Raw genomic sequence first — 18890 nt, 5'->3', positions numbered from 1 at the left:
CATAATGTGGTTGGTTTTATGTCAAACACAAATCTAAGAATTCATGCTATGACTAGAAAATAAGAATTAGTAAATAGAGTTAATAACAAGAATTAGTAATAAAGCAGTCATGTAAATAGAGAGCTGACCTGGTCAACCGATTAAGTCCTTCCTTCCTTTCTTCCTTCCTTCCATTCTTTTTTCCTTCCTTCCCTCCTTCCCTCCTTCCCTTTCTCCCTTATGTTCTCACTATTTTTAGTGCTGACCTTCAAACCCCTGCACTCAGTCATCTTTCTTCAGCCTCCTAAACAACAAAATAGGCTTACAACACGTTGCCCATCTAAGCTAATGAATTTTCACATACATTGATACCCTTTCACATGTCTTGGTAGCTAATGAATTTTTTCAGAAATAGCATAAAGAGTCAACTATTTTTAAAATGAATTAGGATGAAGACCCAATCTTGGTAAAATTAAAATTATTGGGATATCATGCCTGCAGAATAAGGTAGATTAAAAACAAAAGCTTCTCCCAATAGTCTCCAAATGAAAATACTTCCATAAGGTAAGGTTTGCATTTTTATTCTTTTTACTGCCCAGTCCTACCTGTCTAGATAGACTGGAACTGTATCAGGCTTTTTTTATTTCCCCTGTACTGGGGCTTGAATTCAGGGCCTGGGCACTGTCCTTGAGCTTTCTCGGGGCTAGTGTTCTTCCACTTGAACCACAGCACCACTTCGGCTTTTTCTGTGTATGTGATACCAAGGAATTGAACCCAGGGCTTTGTGCATGCTAGGCATGCACTCTTTCACTAGGCCAAACTCCCAGCCCATGTATCATACTTTTAGGAGCAAGTTTTATTTCCTACTTTGTTCAACATCTGTTGTATGCTTTAGATATCTGTATAACTTTTACTCTCCTTCCCTATACCTTTTATGTTTGGCATATATTACATAGGAGAAATTACATTTCTAAACATTTCATGTTACTTAAAAACAACACTTTTATTAGAGATAGCAGTGGTGACACCCTTTGTCTAGCTTTGGACAGGATTTATATCTAGTCATGATTAGTTAATATCTCAGATGGGCTGAGGTCATGCATGGTCTTTAAGGAATTGGAGAAATTTAGAGCTTGATTTAGAGGAGAGCAATACTGTGCTCTATTTTCAAGAAATCTTACATGCAGTAGCTTCATGATACTGTGTACTCACTAAGCAGAGCTAGTCTTGGCATCTACAGGGACTGAACACATCATCACCGTTGCTATGATGAGCTGTCACCACAGTGCCTGAATTTTCATAAACAAAAACCATATTTGTTTCTATGTTCTTTCTAGCCAGAAAATACAATTAAATTACTAAATAATATTAACATTTATACTATATTATCCATATTTAAGAATTTTATAATAGGAAAATTATCCAGTTCATATGTGGCTTACAAGTCTAAAGTGAGAGCAAATAATACAGTTGGACACATTCTACATAAGCCTTCAAGAACTGGATAGCTTTATATCACCTGTCTAATTTTTAGTGATAATCAAGAAAAAGTCCCTAAATAAGAGACCTACATTCTAAAATTTATCAAGCTTGAGTTACTTCTGTTAGATACCCTTAACTTGATAAAATTGGCTTAAGGAAATGGTTGTAGTAAAAATGATATTGTAGTCTTTAATTTTCTTGGAGTTTTCTTGTTAATACAAGAAAAGCTCAATTGTACAAAATCATGGCAAATGTTCTCTACAATCTACTTCATTAATTCTTACAAAGAAACAACAAAAAGTTCATTCTGTGCGAATGGATTGTAGTGATGGACTCAAGTACAAGATAAATTAAGTTGAACAGGCATTTTTTTTAGTGAGACTTTTTTAAAGTCATTTTGATGGTAGTTTAGCTTAGTCTTGTTAACTAAGATATCAGCGTGTTTCCCATACAAGCTTGCATGCTATTCCCATACAAGCATTCATCTATTGTTTTAATGATAAGACAGATTTAAAATTGTTTCCCAATGTAAAGTTACCTTTAAGCAAAATAATAATAATAATGGAAATTTTAAAACAGTATCTTAACTCCGATTTCACTTTCCAGGAATGTTAGAATAATGCCAATTGAAAAATGTGAGGTATTTCTGCAAAAAAATATTCAAAGCTCACAGGTAGTGGAAACCTAACCAGTTCGCAGCCATGGCGACAAGAATCCTTTGATGTTTAGCTTTATACTGAGGAAAGAATAACACTAAAATCTTGCTTTTCACTAAGGAAAGAATAATATTAAAGTACATTTTTTGTCTTAGAACCATAGAAGAATATTTGGACTCTTTTTCTTTTTTCTCTCTCTTTTTTATTGGGGGGAGGGTCTTGTCAGTTCTGGGATTGGACTCTCCCTGAGCTCCTTTTGCTCATGTCTAGCATTTTACCACTTGAGCCACAGTGCCACTTCCAGCTTTTTGTCTGTGATTAATTGGAGATAAGAGTCTCAGACTTTCCTGCTTGGGCTTGCTTCTAACCGAGATCCTCAGATCTCAGCCTCCTGTGTAGCTTGGGTTACACCTACACCTGGCTATTTTGACATTTTATCTCCATAGTATGGAGGGATTTTCATTGTTATTGTTGCCTTGGTTTAGGTCAGGGAAACTGACCCTATGTTAAAAAGGCAAAAATAAAGAACATGCTAATCAGAATAAATTGAGATATCAGAATGTGGAAATCATTTTATCAATTTTAATTATTTTTTTCATATAAGTAAGAAGATTTTCCATTCAGTAAAGAAAATGTTTTCCTATAAACTTTCCATAATTGCAGCTTATTTTCAGAAGTTATCCAACCTAATTTTATTACATTTTAAAAAGTGATTTCAGAGCTTGTTAATAAATGACTCAAGAATGGTGTAAAGGTTTTTCTTTTTGAACAGGGGAAAAGATAGTCTGGGTGTAAACAGTTTTCTTTGTATGAGGTATATTTAAGTAATCAGTGTTACTTTTCCTTTTTTAAGAAATTAAATTATTGCCCAATTTTAGTATAATAATGTTCTAAACTTTTGTTATAAATATTATTAGTTTTGAAAACAAAATCATCCAATACTTGGCCATTTACACAGCTAATGTCTGCCCTTTTCTTTTCTCACAAGTTATGATAGTATTATAAAATGAAAAATAGCACAAATATGATGGTTACTCATCTCTTTTAAGTCACTATGGTGTGTCCTTGGGAAGTACAGGCTGGTAATTTTTAGCAGCCTTTCATTACCCCAGTTCACATGTATTTATTAATGTAATGAGTAAAAAAATCTATACTTAATATCTTTATTAATATCTTTAAATGTTCCCATTGCATTGAAATTATAGAGATGGGACACTAGTTTGATAAACAGAGACCTGAACTTAATTATGGCAAGCATTTTAATTTTAGTAATCTTAAGATTTTTATATGTGTCTACACATATGTATTGATATATGTGTACCAGTATGTATGTACATAACAATTTGTATCTATCAGTATTTTTCTGTTTATTTTCTAACATTGTATAAAGTATAAATGTAGGAAGTTTACATGCAGTATATAGGTGAGACTAGAAATCAAAGAAAGAAGACTGTTAAGGTTGAAGATCCATTCTAAGAGTAGAGTGGGCATTGGGATAAAAATTATTAATAAATATGTAGGCAGGGGCCAGGAGTTTGGCCTAGTAGTAGAATGCTTGTCTAGCATGCGTGAAGATCCAGGTTCGATTCCTTGGTACCATATATATATAGAAAAAAGCCGGAAGTGGTGCTAAGGCTCAAATGGTAGAGCTCTAGCCTTGAGAATGTCCAAGGACAGGGCTCAGGCCCTGAGCTCAAGCCCAGGACTGGCAGAAATAAATAACAAGCCCAGGACTGGCAGAAATAAATAAATATGTAGGCAGATGAAATTATTCGTACAATGGAAACTTATTTCAAAGCACTGTCTTGACAAGTGATCCTAAAGTAATAGCTTGGCCTAGTGACAGAGGGCTCGCCTAAATTAATAGCTTACTAAAAATACTGTTAGTATTTGTATTATTCATTCATTAGATAAGAATAGACAAAGATCTAGTTTCTAATAGTGAATGAATATTGACTAAACACATAACTGTTTATTAGTGCAGGAGCAATCATTTCATTTTGAGATTGTTTGCCATTGTTAAACTTGTAATAATTTTAGCCCATTTAAAATTACTATGGTCTGGCATCAGTCCACAGTGACCAAAAATCATGAATAACTTGCCAGTGGTTATCTAGGTATGCCACTTTATCTAGTTTACAAATCATGGGCCTAAATTTTGTACTCCCTTTAATTATGCATCATACCCCCACAAAAAGTGTTTAAAATGAAGGCAAAGGTAAACACTTGAAAAAAAAAACCTATTAATGCATGTTGTCTTTAATGTGTACGTGGGAGACTTTGAGCAGGCTTTGTCACTTTTGATAGTTATGAATTGACAAAGTAGCTCAGCAGTTGTGTTCTAAAGCTAGTGGAAAGAACCCATGTTTCTTGGTGTATTTATCAGTGTACAATGATTACTATGAATACTTCCTACAGTGTGTTTACTTCACATATGTCAGTATTAGAAAAAAGTATCTTCACATTGTTTACTACTCTACTCAGATTATTTATACTGCAATATTTATAGCACTTTACTAATATAATTATTTTCCCTTTTATTTTTCTGTGACATTCTCTACAAGGTCTTAAAGTCAAGAACCTACAGCTCTAAGTACAGAAATTTCTTTATAGCTAGTTTGGGCTACTAAGAATGGATTAATTCTGATATATCACATTAAAAGTTGTTGTGAGTGGGGTATTAGTGTCTCACACCTGTAATCCTAGCAACTCAAGAGAAGACTGAGATTTGACAGTCAGTGAGAATGTGAAGTCCTGAGTCTAGTCCCAGTTCTTGTGCACATTTAGGCGCACGCGCGCACACGCACACACACCCTACACCTCATAATACCTTGAAAACAAACTTCTTTTTTGTGGTGCTAAGAGTTGGAATGCAAGGTCTCATGCACTCCAGGCAAGTAAATATAAAAAGAACTGAAATTCTTCTGAAATAGATTTCTGTAATTGTATTATAAAACTAGAATGTTCTGGTTAGTCAGAAGACTTTCTTTTGTGGGAACTGTCTCCTAAAAAAAAACTTAGTATAAACTTCTTCAACTTAATGATTTCTTAGTCATTGTGAATACCCAAACGTAGGGTTGATAGGAAAGGTGAATGCTACAGAGATACTTTTTTTTTTAACTTGGCGATTTTCTTAAATCTGTACTTGGCCAGGTATTCAGCTTCTATTGAGAAAAGTTTTGTTAGCAAAATATTTCCATTTGTAATACAAACATGTACTCAAATCACACTATGCAATGTTTAGTGCCTCTAACATTATTTTCAGCTTAGATGACATGGTTTTTTGTAGTGGAAATAATTTCTGAAGTGGAGCAAAGAATGTAGTTAGGTGGTATAAATGGGCTTAGCGTATACAAGGCTTGTATTACATCTCCAGCACCATAAATATACAAATAGTTTATGTAGTATTATCCTCCACATTTACTCCCCATCTCCTACCACGTTATTCTGCTACTAAAGTTTGCTTTAACTGCATACCTAAAAGAAAAGAACTGCCTTCCTAGAGAAGTCCATGCTGTCCTTTGAAGGCCATTGATGTATTTTTTCCTTCCCATTGTAAAAAGTCACAAAGCCAGGAATGATGGTTGCACACCTATAAATCCTGTCCTATAGGAGGCTGAGGCAAGAAGAATGAGAGTTTGAGTTTTATATGTCACATTTGAAAGTTTTTTGTAACAGTACCTTGAAGACAAAGTTGTATTTGTTTTGTGTGATGCTTTGTGTAATGTGAAATGGGATGGAGCCCAGGGCCTCATACATACCAAGCACCATGGAGCTGCATCTCCAGCAAGCCAGTCTTCTCAATGTGAACACATTTTAAAATTTGTTTTCTGAAGTTTTATTTTACTAAGATATCTCAAATAATCATAGGCACATGAGGACAAAATATTTTCTAATTATTGAAAGGATGAAGTCTCCTGTTAAATGTTTTACCTTCCTCTGGGTTCTTGTTAATCTTAATAAAAGTAGAAAATGGACCAGCTCAAAGCCTGCCACTTATCACATTAAAATTAAATGAAATTTAAAATTCAGTTCCTTTGTTACTTAGGCATTTTCAGAGTTCAATGGTTCTCTGTGGTGATGGGTCCTGTATGGGAAACAAGTGCGGGACATGCCCTTCATTGCAGGAAATGCTGTATGAATCTACCCTTGATGCCCAAGAGAAGGCTAAACAGTGAATTTAAGATAACTCTTAGATTTAACACCATAATTGAAGACGCTTTTTTTTTTCCTAAAGATCATTAATGCCCGTGGCTCACCTCTGTAATCCTAGCTATTCAGGAGGCTGAGTTCTGAGGATCACAGCTCAAAGTCAGCCAGGGCAAAAAAGTCCATGGGAGATTCTTCTCTCCAATTAACTACTCAATAACTAAGTGGAGCTGTGTCCCAAAGTGGTAGAGGGCTAGTCTTGAGCAGATAAAAAGCTCAGGGACAGTGCCCAGGCTCAAAGTTAAAGCCCCATGACCAACAACAACAACAAAAATCATTAATAGCCTTTTTTTTTTGGCTAGTCCTGGCTTGAGCTCAGGAACTAAGCACTGCCCCTGGGTTTTCTCAAAGCTAAAGCTTTACCACTTGAGCCACAGTGCCACTTCTGGCTTTTTTCTGTGTATGTGAAACCAAGGAATTGAACCTGCGTCTTTGTGCATGCTATGCAAGCACTCTATCATTAGGCAAAACTCCCGGCCCCAACAGCTCTTTTTAATGACCTTGGAATAAATATTCTCATCCTGTTTAGGCAGTTTTACATATGCTTTCAAAAACTAAGCACTTAATGTTTCAGTAACTAAGTTCATAAATCATTTGTTCAAATCTTTTCTCTCCCTTTCAAAAGTTGATGTCAAGCCAGGCATGGTGGCTCACGCCTGTAATCCTAGCTACTCTGAGGCTGAGATCTGAGGATCATGGTTGAAAACCTGCCCGGGCACTAAAATCCAAGAGACTCTCTTCTCCAGTTAACCACTAGAAAAGCAGAAGTGGCGCTGTGGCTCTAGGGGTAGGACAGTGGCCTTGAGCTGAATGGCTCAAGGACAACTCCTAGGCCCAGGGGTAGGTTAGTAGCCTTGAACTGCAAAGCTCAGGGGCCAAGCAAAAAAAGTTGATAACAGCAAAAACTGATGCAAACATATCCCATTTTTTAGTAAAAATTGATAAGAATCACATCCTTATATTACTTATAAACTTATATTGACCTAATGAAAGTTGCCAGTAAGTTGTTCCTGTCTAAACATTTCTTCTTGAAATCACATTCGACTTTTACCTCAGAGAAACAATAGAAATAATTTATCACTTTCTGTTCTTTTGTAAGTAAATTTTTTTCTGTATTAAACACTTGAAGGTTGGGAATATGTCTTACGTGGTAGAATGCTTGGCTAGCACGCCATAAAGCCCTGGGTTAATTCCTCATATAAATAGAAAAGGCAGGAAGTAGCACTGTGGCTCAAGTGGTAGAGTGCTAGCCTTGAGTGAAAGAAGCTCAGAGACAGTGCCCGGGCCCTGAGTTCAAGCCCCATGACTAGCAAAACAAAAACCACTTGATACTATTGAATGTGACTTTTGTTAATAAAACATTTAAAAATTTATTTACGTGACTTGTTTCTAAATTTAAAAGGATATGTACTGACATTTGAGGGTTTTTGTTTTTGTTTTTTTAAATAAAAGTAAGGTGTGTGTCTATGTGTGTGGGTGTAAGGGACTGAGCCCAGGATTTTGTGCATGCTAGGCAAATATTTTACCAGTTATAATTCTTCATCAAGCCAGCAAGGTTAGTTAAAACTTCATTGTTTCAAAATCATGATAGTTTCCTTTTCCTTTTTAAAATTTTTGTAAGAGGAATTTGGTTGGCATGAACGTGACAAATATGTAAGTTTCCAAGCAGATTATGATGTTCTTACAGTTCAAATACAGATGAGAAATGATATATTTGTTTTTCTCTTATATTAGTAACCCAATTTACAGCATTCTACAAATATTACTTAAGTCCAATTTCAATATGCTTGAAATAAATTGATTTTTAGTATGATTACAGGAAATTACATAAATTGCAAAGCAATAATTTGGGACCTTTTAAACTTTTAAAGTTTTTTTCTTTTGGGCCTGTTACATGGTTTGAACTCAGGAAACTTATACTTACTTGGTCACAATTGATGCTTAACTACTTGAGTTAAATCTCCAGTCTGGCTGTGTGGTGGTTAATAGGAGAGGAATCTTTTAGACTTTTCTGGATAGCCTGCTTCAGTTCTTTTTTTTTTTTCTTTCTTTCTTTTTTTTATTTTTTTGCCAATCCTGAGGCTTGAACTCAGGGCCTGAACTCTGTCCTTTGGCCTTCTCAAGGCTGGAGCTCTACCACTTGTGCCATAGCACCATTTCCGGGTTTTTTTTTTCTATGTATGTGCTACCAAGGAATTGAACCCTGGTCTCTGTGCATGCTAGGCAGGCACTCTACCACTAGGCCAAACTCCCCACCCCCAAATCTTGATTCTTTAGGTCTCAGCCTCCTAAGTAGCTAGGATGATAGACCTGAGCCTCTGGAGCCCAGCTTATTTTTTTAATGGCCTTATTATTCAAATATATTAAAATATCAACACTACCATTAATTTTGCTTTTTAACAAGTTCTGCAAAATTCATAATGCTTTGTACTCCAGAAAATGATTTCTAAGTTTGTCTGGTTTTGAATTTTCATGTTTTGATAATTGCCCATCCTTTATAGCATCCAATTTTTATTATGTAATAAATGATAAAAAATTCACATATATTGAATGATTTGCCTTATTTTGGTTAACATTGAAAATTCCAGAAATTTGGAATCAAAAAGAGGCTTTCCCCTCCATAGTCTTTCAGATGACTTTTCAAGTGAGAAGTGAAACACTATAGTACATTGGAGCTAGAATTTATTGACTATAATCCTAGCTCTAAAGCCTTATACTCATGTCTTAAATATCATGAATTGTTAGCTTTGTATTTAACATTATGGTTACTTGCCTTGCATTTTAGCCTTTGCAAAAAGTAGATTCTTACTTTGGGTTGTATAGTTCTGTTACTTGTTGGCATATCTAGAAACATCACAATGATACCCACATAGGATTTTTAATTTCTCACTTCACAAACCAAAATACAACACAAATCAAGCAACACTCACTGTACATAGCGCTCAAGCATTTTTCCACCTGCTTACTGAATTTACCAACAACTTAACTGCGTTGAAATTGCTGGATTTTCTCACCACTTTTCTGATGTGGATGAGTTATATTTCTTTTTTGGTATCACATATTTTAATTTTATGAGTGCCAATTTGTTATGGTATTATGTATGTGTTTATATATATGCATATAGTATATGTATATGTATATGAAGAAAATGCTAAGATTTGGTCAAACTATATTTTTCCCATTCAAGTACAAAATGTTTTCAAGGATGCAAAATGTGTACAGTTGTTAAGTTGTAAATAAAAGACTTCTATAAAAAAAATCAGTTTAATATTTTTTTCTTCCTGCTTTTGAACTGTAACAGCACTTTCTTTTTCAGTGCCATTATTGGGGCTTGAACTTAGGCTCTCTTAAATTTTGTCTCTTTATTCAAGGCTAACTCTTCTACCACTTAAGCCCCGGCTCCACTTCCAGTTTTGTGGTGGTTAATTGAAGTAAGAAGTTCATGGAATTTCTTACCCAGATTAGCTTAAACTTGGGTCCTCAGATCTCAGCCTCCTGTATAGCTAGGATTATAGGCATGAGCCACCAGCCCTCAGTCCACAAGCACATTTAATAATTGGTTATATTCAGCCAGGTACTTAAAAATCTGCCTGGCATCTTCATTTTTATGTACAATGATAATATTGAAATTGTGTATAGAATTGGTTTTCAATTGAATTGAGTATGAAAATTTATTATGATTGAATTTTTGAAAGGAATTACCTCATTCCTACTATAGTTTAGCATTTGAAATTCTAGACTGAAAGTATGGTTACTTAAGGTCAAGACAGCTAAGCTGACCCTAGTTGCATTTGGCAAGAGAAAAATTTCAAGCAGACATGAACATAAATAAGGCTGATAGGAAAGTTTATTAGGAAAGAAACATGGAAAGAAAGGACATATGGCTTAGATATGCCACAGAAAGATATTTCAACCAATCTCAGCCATCTTGTATCTTCTTCCTCCTTGTACAGCTTAGCCTTGGGTCAAATAAGTAGAAAGGGAGTCCTTGAAGACAGCTTTTTGATTATTGGATCTCCTTTCTGTTTCTTACAAGGCTGTGATGCCAAAGACTTAGTGCCCCAAATATATTTCCTTGGTTTTGTTTTTTTTCCTTTCTCTCCCCCCTGCCATTTCTGGTGCCAGTACTCACATTTGAACTTAAGACTTAGAGTCTATCCTTTAGCATTTTTTTTCCTTAAGGCTAGGGCTCTACCACTTACTACAGCTCCACTTCTGGCTTTTTGGTGGCTAATTGGAGATGAGAGTTTCGTAGGCCTGCCTGCCTAATCTGCCTTTGAGCTAATAGCCTCAGATCTCAACCTTCTGATGAACATGAGGCCCTAGAGTCCAGCCATTAAAACAAAACCTGCCAGGAGTTTGATGGGAATTACCCAGAGTCTAGATACTTTGGGGGAAAATGGATATCTTTATATTCTGACTTCAATCCAGTTATTTAGGCAAACACCTAAATAAAAACTGGCAGTGGGCCAGGCACTGGTGTTTCACACCTATAATTCTAGCTATTGAGGATGCTGAGATCTAGGGATCTCAAAGCCAGCCTAGGCACGAAAGTCCATGAGCCTCTTTATTTCCAATTAACTACCAGAAAACCAAAAGTGGAACTGTGGCTGAAAATAGTAGAGTGCTAACCTTGAGCTGAAGAGCTCAGGGACAGTGCCCAGGCAAGCTGGGTACCAGTACTACCTACTCAGTGTTAGGAAAATGGAGGAGAGAAAGAACAGGCCAGACTGGATTTCAACAGACTAGTTATTGAGGCACAGCCAGGAGTCTTTCTGTAGGTTGTTCCAGGAGGTGGAGTTGGGGGTCATGCTAATTTTGGTCTTAATGAGGAAACAAATTATAAAACAAAACACAAGCTGCGGTTTGGGATTAGGGGTGCTTACTTTGGGTTTGGCCCAAAATGGAATGTTTCACCTGGTGTGATGGGAACTTTTCAGCCAGGCCCATGTCAGAATGACTCATCTGTGATCAGGCACATCTACTGAGCATATCTGGTGTTCTGCTTGACCTGGGGAAATAGACAGGGGTCAATCCTTCATTTTCAGTCTCTGGATAGATAGAAAAGTTGGAGGCTGAAGGGGAAACTGAGAAGGCTCCATTGTCATACTGCTTAAACTACTTCCAGGCGTGGTGGCTCACACCTATAATCCTAACTGAGATCTGAGGATCAAAGTTCAAAGCTAGCCCGGGCACAAAAGGACCTGAGACTTACTTTCAATTAATCGCTAGAAAAGGGGGAATGGGGCTTGGCTCAATAGTAGGGTGATAGCCTTAAGCTGAAGAGCTCAGGGACAGTGCCCAGGCTGAGTTCAAACCTCATGACCACCCCCCCCCCCAAAAAAAACTACTTCCTGCTGATGAGGGGGCAGCATGTAGGTGTTGGTCTCCCATTAGGCTTTTGGTTGTTTAGTATCGACAGACAGAATTCAGTTACTCGTTGGGATCTGAAAGTTATCCATGTTCCCAGAGAAAGAAAAACATTTGACAATACAGGTTCTACAGACAATACTAGTAGGATCATAAATGGGCCCACAACAGCAGAAGAAAAGGTGGAAAAGAAAAATTCCAATGGCCTCTGGGTGGCCTCTGTTACCAGAACAACCTCTTTGTCCTGGGAGTATCTGCTTATTGGAATAATGTCCCCTTTGCTCATTGCTGGGATGGAATGTCCTAGTTGACTGATGACAGGTCCCACATTGGAAGGCGAGTGATTCAAGTGGGCGTTGATGCCCAGAGTCCCGTGTGCGTGTGCGCGTGTATGTGTGTGTGCATGCGTGCGCACACCTCTCTCTGTGTGTCTCTGGGTGTTTCTGTGTGTGCATGTCTCTTTGTGTGTCTCTAACTGCCTATTTTACTCTCTACGTCGCACCCACACGCTTCTAGAGTGTGCCCCTGTCTTTCTGTTTGTCTGCTTGTCTATTTGTCTGATTGCCTGTTTACTTATTTAATAAAGCTCTGCCAAGTTTTCTTAACATTATGCCTTGCCCAGAAATTCTTATTCCATGATCAAAGTCAAGGACCCTAATGAAGAGTTCCTAATATTTAAAGGGAAGCTTCACTAAATCTCACCGCTATCTGGTGACAAAAAACATTTGCATCCTCTCAACATGCTCTATCTTTAATAGCAGTAACCACTTTCTGAAGACAAAGTTATTGTTAACAGACTGGAGACTCTCCAGAGAGGAGGTCCCAGAAGAAAAGAGGTTCTAACTAGCCTCTAACTAGTTGGTTGGAGGTTTACCTCTGATTTGCCTCAGGGTAAATATTCCCCATATTAGGTATGTTTAGTCATTCTTGTTGCTACACCATTATTATTGGGCTCAGAGATGTCAAAGTCAGTCCACTTACTAAGTGTGGGTCACTATGACATAGATGTCTGTCTAAACAGAGGGTGGATGGGTTCTGGCAGTTTGTAAACTTTTTGTGTCTTGAGAAGTCTTTTTTTTTTTCCAGTACTAGGGCTTTACCACTTGAGCCACAGCACCATGACTGGCTTTTTTTAAGTGAAAGCACCAGCCCAGAAAACCATAAGTACATATAGTCACTAGAACAAAAGGAGTTTATTGTCAACAGGGCTGACAAGGCCACATCTCTCATGGGAGAGGGAGAAATGGCACCTGTCTACTGTTCATGGGCAATCTTATAGTCATGGGGTTAGGGGAGAGGTTTTATGATTATAACAGTTACAGTTGGGCCAGCATTCCTCTGTTGCAGCTGGGGCTAAGATACCGTGAAGCACCAGTAACTAAAATGGGATAAACAGCGAGGGCTGAAGGCCAGTTGTGTTGGGGCCTGGCCAGATAAATTGGTTTTGGGGGAGAGGCTAAGGACCTGAGATGGACGTTCTCTGGCTGCCTTTGAACTGCCATCCTCAGATCTCAGTCTTCTGAGTAGCTAGTCTTACAGGTGGCTGGCTGAAAAGTCATCTTTTGAAGTATGCTGTCTGACCATCCATCCATAGCCGTCCTTCTCCCTCACCAAAAGATAAAACTATGTCTTTCTTTGAGATGGCCTTGACCAGTTTCCAGAGTTAAAAACTTATTTCAGCAAATGAACAAGGTCAGATGAAGAGAACTGCTCTTTTTCCTTTCTACTAAATATTGCAGGTTATTTGAGAAAACGTAAGGCTTAAAAAAACAGTGTTTATGTGCTTTTAGCCCAAGCTATTGTTACAGCAGTGCTTACGTCCACATTTCCAGTTATTTCCCATACTCCCTTTCCCTGTCTAACCTCAGTTATCATCTGTCATAATCTCCCTTCCTAAAGTATAAACTCATTGCTTCAGGGACTTTTTTAAAAAAATTTAATTCTTCGGCCAGGAGTTTGGCCTAGTGGTAGAGTGCTTGTCTAGCATGCACAAAGACCCGGGTTTGATTCCTCGGTACCACATATACTAGAAAAGACTGGAAACGGTGCTGAGGGTCGAGTGGTAGAGCTCTAGCCTTGAGAAAGCCCAAGGACAGCACTCAGGTCCTGAGTTCAAGGCCCAGGATTGGCAAAAGAAAAAAATCAATTCTATTGTCAGGGTGATATACAGAAGGGTTATAATTACATATGTATATTTCTTCTCACACACATTTTTTCTTCTGCTTTCCCTCCCACCAATCCCCACCCCCTGCCAGTCCACCAAGCTGTCAAATTCATTTCAACATGTTGTCCTGTGAGTATCCCTGTTATATTGATTCATGCTTACTCCTTTGTCTCACCATTTCATTGTTCCTCTTTCCTTCCCTATTTCAAATAAACATATAAACAATATACCACGTACCAAAAGCACATCCAGTGACATTAGAGGTAAACCATAGGGGGAAGAGAAAGAAAAAAAAGAACTTCACATAGTACAATAAAAACAACAACTACAGGGGCCGGGAGTTTTGCCTAGTGGTAGAATACTTGCCAAACCCTTGGCCTGCATTTCTTTTATGGCCAGAGATGTTGAGCATTTCTTCATGTGTCTCTTGGCCATTCTTATTTTCTCTTCAGAGAAGTCTTTTTTTTTTTTAAGTCTTTAGCCTACTTTTTAATGGGGTGGCTGTTTCTTTATTTGTTTTGGGGAGATTTAATTTTTTTTATTTTTATTTTTTTTGCCAGTCCTGGGCTTGAGCTCAGGGCCTGAGCACTGTCCTTGGACTTTCTCAAGGTTAGAGCTCTACCACTTGAGCCTCAGCACCACTCTGTGGGCTCCCTATTTAACTTGCTAGCTATGTACTTTGCCATACAGAAACTCTGCAGTTTAATGCAGTCCTATTTGTCCAACCTTTCTTTGGTTTGTTGTGTTTCTGGGCCTTTATTAAGAAAGTTTCAACCTGTGCCAAGGAGTCAGAGTGTACCTTTTACTCCTTTATGTAAAATTTTCAGGGTATCTGCTTTTATCCCAAGGTCTTTGATCCATTTGGAGTAGATTCTGGTGCCAGGTGACATATAAGGATCCAACTTTAGTCTTCTACAGGCGTTTAACCAATTCTTCCCTCCTATATTTTTGGCTGCTTTATCAAAAATTAAGTTGCCATAGGTCTGCCAGTTCATTTCTAGGTCTTCAGTTCTATTCCACTAGTCCCCAAGCTGTTTTAGTTACTATAGGTTTGTAATAGAGTTTGAAGTTTGGCATTGATATTCCTCCAGGGCTGTTCTTTCTGCTAAAGATTGTTTTTTGCTGTTCAGCATATGAATTTTTGGATTACATGTGTTAAGGGGAGCAGAAACTGGCCCTATCCCGAATGTCTAAGAGTTCCCCACCCCATTGTGGAAGGTCAACAATGGTACAACCCAGACACCTTTGCCCTTCTAGGGAGGGGCAGCCTTGACCTTCTCCCCACCCCCCACAGAGGGATATCTGCTTGGGTGGAGTGGGGGGGGGGCTGCTTTATATGGAGACCTGCCCAATTTGCCCACCAACTCCAACTAAGATGATTCAAACACTGGGCTGTAACCTTATTGGCTACCTGCGTGTGGCTGGAGCTGGCTATGGTCCCTCTGTGTACGTAACTATTTCATTGGCCACCTGTGTGGCCAGGTTCAGCCACATGGGTTTTGCCCTTAAAAACCCAGTGTGAGAGCTGCACAGTGTCAGCTCCCGAGTCTGCACTGTGTCCGTGGCCGGTCAGTTCACCATCTGCTTCCCCAATAAATTCACCTTTTTATATGAGACTGTCTCTGTGTGGTGGACTCTGGTGGGACGTGGAATCCCCACCTTGAGGGGTGTGGAATCCCCTCCTCCTGACCCCATAACAAATACATCTTCTAGGTAGCAACAATAATACATTTTTCATTCCCCACATTACATATTACAGGTTAATTCTCGGGTGTTTGTTTTTGTGTTTTGTTTGGTTTTGAGGCTGTTGCAAAAGGAGTTGCTTTCCTAATTTCAGCCTCACTCTTCTTATTGTTGGCATACAGGAAAGCCATTGATTTTTGAGAGCTAATTTTATACCCTGCCAGAGCCTTTTTTTTTTTTCCCAGTTCTGAGGCTTGAATTCAAGGCCTGGGCAGTGTCCTTGAGTACATTTGGCTCAAGGCCAGTGCTCTACTGCTTGAGCCACAGCGCCACTTCAGGCTTACATGAACCTAGGGCTTTGTGCATACTGAAGAATTGACCCCTCCCCACCCTGTTTTCCTAGATGCATACAAGATGCCAGGCAGGCTGTAAGTACAGACTGCCTGACTCCAGCAGAGCACTATAATTTCAGCTGTGGGCCCAGACAAAACAAAACCCCTCCTCTCTTGACCAAATGGCTTTTACAGTAATTCCTGCTTCCTTGCTCAGACCCCATAAACCCCAGCTCTTGTCCCAGCTCAGACACATAGTCTCCAAGCCCATAGGAAGGCTGTATCACTTGCTACACTATCTCAATAAACAGTTCTCACCTGTCGATTCTGGCCTGTTTCCTTCCTTTCTCTTCCATTTTCCTAACATAGGGTACTAAAACCTGGGAAAGAGAAGTACAAGAGTCCCCTCAACCCATCTCCTGGCTGCCTCTCATCCAGCCTTTTATCTTCACTCTCTTTCCCAACTGGAAAACCCTCTGTGCCTCTTCCTTCTCCATCTTCTCCTTACTCTCCCCTCTCTTTGGTCCCTGGACTCTGATCTCCCAGGCAGGAGGCTCTTCACTGTTTGACCCACTCCACCTACCACCCAAAATCCTTCAGTGTTGGGGACCGACTGTGGGGTCAGTGACCGTGGGGTCAGTGACCTTGGACCCACACAATTGTGTACACAAGGAAGTAGCTCTTATCATGATTTTGGGCTGTCTCAATCACTTCTCATTTAACCTATTTGGGACTTGATACTGTTTGTACGAATGTAGCCCCTGGCAGTTCCCTAGTTTTAGTGAAGTGTATTTAAGGTCAGAACTCCCATGTTTTAGAACTCCCATGTTTACTGAATTTGTCATCACAGAATTTATCCTCAGACTTACAAAGTGACAAGTGACTCTTACAAGTTTGTCAGATTTAACTTTGACTCTTAATGTTTCAGGTAAGCCCTGCTTAAAAGCTATGTCTATTTATCTCCCTGTTGCATGAATTGGGAATAAAGGGAACACAGACTCTTATTTACCCTCTCTGTGGGATTCAGAAAATTGGAATGTGCCATCCCAGCAGTGAGCACTGCCAAATATCATCCCAGCAAGGAGAAACTTCTCGGACCTACCTGGACAGTCCTGGCACAGAGAGACACTTGGGAAGACTGCTCAGCTAAGAGGGAATGCTGTCAGTTTCTGAATAGAGTCACTTTGTGCTTGCCCTTTCAAAATTAACCAGAACCAGGAGATCAAAAGAAAATAGTTAATAAGCATGCCTATCTAATTTCCATACCTGTCTCCTTTTAACTGGACAGAAACTTACGTTCTTCACTTTGTTACCCGATATTTCTCTTTCCCAGCCAGTTATCCAGACATCTATAGTTCAGTTTTATGGAGATTCCTCTTTCCCTATAATAGGCCACAACTGGGATTAATCTGGCATGTGCCCAGGGCATGTTTCCTGTGTTATTGTATCAACTGGTCCTGCCCAAAGTTGTCAGCTTTTTGCCTGATCTCACTTTTTTCAAGTTTCTCTTTAACAGGATAAGAACCCTCCCTCAGAATACTATCTGGGAGCACTTCAAGGCCATCCTATTACTGCAGGCAACCTGAGGCTTCACTTACACTGCCCTGCCCTGCCCTGTCCAGCACAGACCTGGACCCTGAAGATACCAGTGACTTCTCGATGCCCCCGTCAGCAAGAAGTAGCCAGAAATACAATCACCAACCCCTTTCAGCCCATTCTTTTTTATGTATTCTATATGAAGGACTTGTCTCTCTCCTCAGCCCATTCTTTCTATATATCCAAAGTTGGAATACGAGGGATTGACCCCTCTTTCCTAGGTACAGATATCAGGCAGGCCATAAGTACAGACTGCCTGACTCCAGCAGAGCAATCTATCTAAGTCCAGCTGTAAACAGTCCATTATGGGGCCAGACAAAAAGCCTTGACCCCACCTGCCTTGACCTATAGTCTCCATAGTGTCTGTTGCTAGTCTATCTCAATAGACAGTCCTTATCTGTGGAAGATTGATTCTGGCCTTCCTTCCTCTCCCCTCCATTTTCCTAACACATGCTAAGCAAGCACTCTACCACTAGGCCAAACTGCCAGTCCCTGGCCCTAGATTTTTTTTTTTTTGTACTACTCTAGGGATTTTTTTTTTCTTTTTTATTGCATTTTTTGGTCGGGATAATGTATAGAAGGGTTATAGTTACATTCGTCAGGTAATGGGTACATTACTTCTCAAACATTGATACCCTTTCTCTTGTTTTTGTCCCCCTTTCTCTCCCCCCATACCCTCCTACTCATCTTTCCCTTCCCTACTTCAAATAAACAAGTGTATATACGATACCCCAGGTAACAGAGTCAGATAAAGTAACCACATGAGATTAACCATAAGTGGAAAAAAAGAGAAAAGAACTCACTTCACATAGTACATTGAGAACAACAATCACGAAGATAAACCTCTTGTGTCCATATCCTAGAGTTCATTTTGTTTAGTCTCATCCTATATGACCATGTGTACATAGCTTTTGAGCTATTGTGGAATTTTTTTTTGTACTACTCTGCCTTGTAATGGAAGTGTATGAAGACACCCATTTCCTGTGAGGAAAACGTTTCCCTTTGTTTTCAGCACAGGTACTGCATAATCCCAAAGCTCATGCTTTATGAAATTCTGCTTCATAAAGTCTTAGCATCGGGGTAGGAGAAAAGTTCCTTGCAAGGTTAAAGTGCAGTCCAGTTCGTAGGGAGCGAGGGGGGGGCGAGGCGGGGTCGGAACTATGGGTTGAGCGGGGCGTACACCACTTACTTCTCAATTTGTGTTCCTGCAGCCCCGAGGACGTGGGGTGTAGGGCTGACAAAGTCGCTTAGCGTAAGCTAGCCCTAGGATTCCACCCCAGCACCCCCAAAACAAAAGAGCTATTGGGAAAGCCAATAGAAAAGATCAGCAAAGGAATTCAGGAAGCTCCACAGCCCGGCCGGCGGCCCCGTCACAAAATAGGGCTCTGTCTGAGCTCCCCAGCCCCGCGCCGGGCCCTC

This window comes from Megascapheus bottae, chromosome 20 (genome assembly GCF_031878675.1).
Source record: "Megascapheus bottae isolate mThoBot1 chromosome 20, mThoBot2.hap1, whole genome shotgun sequence".
Lineage (NCBI taxonomy): Eukaryota > Metazoa > Chordata > Mammalia > Rodentia > Geomyidae > Megascapheus > Megascapheus bottae.
This window is presented reverse-complemented; position numbering follows the sequence as displayed.